Here is a 4,905-nt window from a genome sequence, read left to right as displayed (position 1 = left end):
GTCACAATTGACAGCATGTTAAAGTCCATTGTTGCAGCTACTATGCCAGTCCATCTGACCAGGAGTCCCCCTTCACCGTCACTGGTCCTGTACTTCACCAATCAGGATGTCCTCCTCCAGCGATTGTTCTCTTCTGCTGATGTGTCCACAACAAATGAGTCAAGCAGTACTTTGCTGTGACCCACAGGCTTTCACTGGCTAATTCTGGGACATCACCAGGCCTTTCTTCCTACTACGTCTTAGTCTGGAAGCTTCACTGAAACTTGTCCACCATGCTGGGATCTGAAATACTGATGGCCCAGCTTCTAGCATCATAGTAACATGTAAGCCCCCACAGCATGAAAAACTGACAGGCAGGTAGTGTTCTCAGACTACCACCCATGTTCCTCTGAAGCGAGGATGGTGAGACTTCAACTTGCTTAATGTGGACACGTCGTCAGGAAAGACCAATCACTAGAAAAGGACATCATGCCCGCTAAAGCAGAGGGCCAACAAAAATGAGGGAAACCCTTCATGACATGGAATGACACAAGAGACACACCATGATCATGAAGATGGCGCAGGAGCAGGCAAGGTTTCACTGCAACACATAAGGTCACCATGAGTCAGAACCACCTTGATGGCAACTAACAACAACAATGTGCTTTTGTGAGGTGAGTGTACATAATTGTGCCCATGCATGTAAAATGGGGACGTGCTCATGTCATTGAATGAATGCATGAGCACATTTTTTAGTAATTGTGAACATATGTGTGAGCATATTAGTACCTGAATATATTTGTGTGTGGGACTGAATGTGTGGGCATGTTCATGTGAGTGAAAGATTGTGTGTTTGTGTTTGTGTGCATGAATGAATAAGCATGATTTTGTGTGTGAGTCTGAGTGTCAGCAAACGTGTAAGAGTAAACTTTTGAGCATGCCTATGTTCTTGAACTTGGTAATGTCCGAGTACGACAGTATGAGTGTGTTTTCACATGAGTTTGTGAGCATGTTTGTGTGGGACAGCATGTTAATGCATAAATATGAGCAAGTGTTTGAGATAATATGAATGCGTCTATGTATGTGGATGAATGTGTGGAGGTACCTATGTGATCAAATGAATGCTGTGTCCCATGTTAATGGGTCATTATGATTGCATATGTGATATACGTGCTTGCTTATTGAGACAGGTAGAAACCTGCAGGACCCAAAGGGTTAAAGGAAAGCCCAACTTACAAAGCTAAAAGCAAGGCTAGCTGGTAACTCACATCCTGGAACACCTGGTAAAAGAAAGAACAAACAACCACTCCCAGTTCCACCCTTTGCTACTTTGTTAGATGCTTTGCAGGCAAACCAGTTGAGTCAGCTCTCCAGGCATGCACACAACACCATGAGAGGACCGCTATATGACCCTCCTAGGGTGGCAATATTCAGCTCAAATTTTTTGTATCATTTTGTATCATTGTTATGTGCCCTGGAGTGGGACCAACTCATAGTGACTCCTCCTTGGGTCACATATGGGGTCACCAGGACAAGGGGTCAACTCGATTTCCACTGTTTGTTGGTTGGTTATTTGGCTGGAAGATAGGATAAGGGTCCATAGGTGATGGAAATGGATAATGGGCACAGTTGCTAACACAAAGTTTGGAGGTGAGTCCACCAGAGGTGCTGCAGAAGAAAAGTCTGGAAATCTATTTCCAGAAACTAGCCATTGAAAATCCTGGAAGGTACAGTTCTAATCTGCTACACATTGGAGTGCCATGAGTGAGAGGAGACTCGATAGCAACTGGATGGTTTATTACTGAGAGAGGTGTCCCTGACTGGTGCGGATGGTTAATGTGTCCATCTGCTACTGGAAATTTGGAGGTAGAGTCCACCAGAAGTGCTGTAGAAGAAATGCCAGGCAATTGTTGAAAATCCGATAGAGAACACTTCTACTCTAATACACCTGGCATTGCCACAATTTACAGTAGACTCTATGGCAACTGGCTGGTTGGTTTGGTAATGGGATAGCAGTCCTTTGGTGGTGGAAATGGTTAATGTTCCAAGCTGCTAACTGAAATTTGGAGGTCAAGTCCACATAGAGGTGCCTCCGAAGAAAGGCCTGGTGATTTATTTCCCAAAAGTCAGCCATTAAAAATCCTATGGAGGACAATTCTGCTCTAGCACACAGGGGGTCACCATGAGTTGGACTCATTTCAGTGGCACTGGTTGGTTGGTTGGTTGGTTGGTTGGTAGGACAATGGGATAGTGATCCCATGGTGGTGTAAATGGTTAATGCACCCATTGCTAATCCAAAGTTTGGAAGTCATGTCCACCCAGAGGGTTCTTGGAAGAATGTCCTGGTGATCTCCTTCAAAAAAATCAGCTAATGAAAATTTTATTTCATGCAATTCTTCTATGGCACACATGGTGTGGTCATGATTCAGAGTCCACTTGATGGCCACTGATTGGTTGGTTGGTGAGAAGATGGGGTAGGTGTTGCTAGTGCTGCAAAAATGTTAGTGTGCACAGCTGCTCACCGAAAGGCTGGAGGACAACATACTTTGTGTGTGTGTGGGGGGTGGGATTTGTGTGAAAGTTTACAGAGCAAATTTACTTTCCAGTTCACACACATGTTGTCTCATGACATTCACTACAATTTACCCCAATGCAACAGCTCCCCTCCCACTTCCTCCCGATAGTTACCTCTTCCCAGTGTCCATCTCTCCATGTACTCCTGTCCCCTAAGCTGTCTCCCTGTGCATAAATAGCCCTTCTTTCTCCCATGATTGTTCTCTTCAAGGAGTGTATCTACCTCAGGTACATGTTCAACTCATATGCCTGTTTTTTGTTTGGCTGGAAGCCACAGATGTGGGTTCAGTTCCAGACCTGAAGGGCAGCTAGGGGCCATAGCCTCAGTGGATCCACCAGGCTCTATCAGAGCAGCAAACCTGCTCCCCCCTTTTTTTCCCAAATGATTCTGAGTTTTTTTCCACATGGTTCTCCCTCTCTATACAGGATCTCCTACATAGATCCCCCTCCGAGTAGTTGACAGTGGTAGCCGGACACATCTAGTTTTCTGGTCTCATAGTCACATAGGCTGTGGATTGCATGGTGTACCAGTTGCTAGGATTAATTGTTTCCATGAATCTTTGGTTTTCTTCATTCTTCTTTGCTCTGGACGAGGAGAGACCCATCACTGCATCTAGATGGCTGCTTGCAAGTTTTTGAGATCCCAGTCACTACTCGCCAAAGTAGGAGGTGGAACAATGTTTTGTGTAGTATGTTATGCCAATTGAGCTTGATGTCCCCTGTGACTATGGTCCTGAGCCCACCGGTTCAACTACTTGGTCCCTCTGGGTAGTTGGCTGTGACCAAGAAGTGACTACAACCTTGTCCCTAGGACAACATACTCTTGGGGAACATTAAGGGCAACTGGCATAAGACACAAAGACAATGTTTACACCATATCTTGGTAAGCAGTGACTTGGATCTTAAAAGTTTGTGAGTGGCAAATTAAGGTGCACCTGTTAGTCTCTCCCTGTCCAGAGTAAATAAGAGTGAAGAAAATTAAAGTCACGTGGAAACAATCAGTACAAAGCATTAATGGAGCACGTGAACCCCAGGCTCCATGACCCTGAGACCAAAAGAACTAGAGGGTACCTGGGTACCACTGCTGACCACTCTAAAAAGGATCATATTAGGACCCGGATAGAGTGGGAGAGAAATGTGGAGCAAAACTGAAAATCATAAAATGGATCAGGCTTGCTGGTCTGATGAAGACTGGTGAAATCAATGAGATTGCAGACTTGGACACCCATAAGACCGAGCACTGAACTCAACCCCCATGACTCAACTTTCAGACAAATGATAAGCAGGCCATAAAGTGAACAGTGATTCCATGAGGGTATGCACTCATTAGAATAATCAATCCTATGAGATTAAGAGGATAGCATTTGCCCAAGGAGAGAGCTAGGAAGGAACCAGGGGATGGGAAGGAAGGACAAAGGGAAGTGCTGGGCACAGGGAGGAAGTAGAAGAGTGATGTTGCATTGTGAGGATTGCAGTGAACGTCACAAAACAGAATGTATATGGGTTGTTGAAAGGAAAACAAATGTGCTCTGTCAACTTTCACCCAAATCATACTAAAAATTTAGAAACAAACAAACAAACAAAAAAGCTTGGATGTCTAGTCTACCCAGAGGTATCTTGGAAAAAGGCCTGGAGATTTACTTCTAAAACAGCAGCCATTCACTCGGAAAGGGATCAGAATTGGAGATTCTGGAGAGAATGGGAGGAAAAATGTGGAACAAAATTCAAAAACACAAAAAATGACCAGAATTACTGGTCGGATAGTGACAGCTGGAACCCCTGAGACTATGTCCCCAGGTTATCCTTCAGACCTGGAAATGGACTCACTTCCATACATGGGCTCTCAGCCCAACAGTAGAAAGACCTACAGGCAAGACACCTACCCAAGGGAGATGCACCCACCTACCCCAGGGAAATGCACCCTTTACGTCAACCAGCAATGAAACATCAGCAGGGCAGCATTCACATAGAGGGAAATTGGACAGTCAGGAATGCATAGATTGGAGGAGCACAGGGAGGGGGTAGTCAAAGGGAAGAGAAGGGAGGAGGGTTTCTTACGGTTGGGGATTGTAATCGGGGCCGTGAAATCAAATGTGCATGAACTGTTGAGAGTAAAATGAATCTGCTTTGTAAATCTGCACCCAAATCACACACACACACACACACACACAGGCATGTTGAGCCTATCATGCAACCCGTTGCCATGGAGTCGATTTTGGGGATTGGATTTATGGTGATCCTTACCAGAAAGTCCTCAATCATATCTTGTCTGCATTAACAAATGATACAATATACAAATTCCACATTAAAAAAAAGTCATATACAGTATTCTACACTGGACATGAGGTTGGA

The sequence above is a fragment of the Orycteropus afer genome, unplaced genomic scaffold, assembly GCF_000298275.1.
Source record: "Orycteropus afer afer isolate SDZICR_OR568_19922 unplaced genomic scaffold, OryAfe1.0 scaffold00287, whole genome shotgun sequence".
NCBI classification, from domain to species: Eukaryota; Metazoa; Chordata; class Mammalia; order Tubulidentata; family Orycteropodidae; genus Orycteropus; species Orycteropus afer.
Note: the sequence above shows the minus strand (reverse complement) of the source record.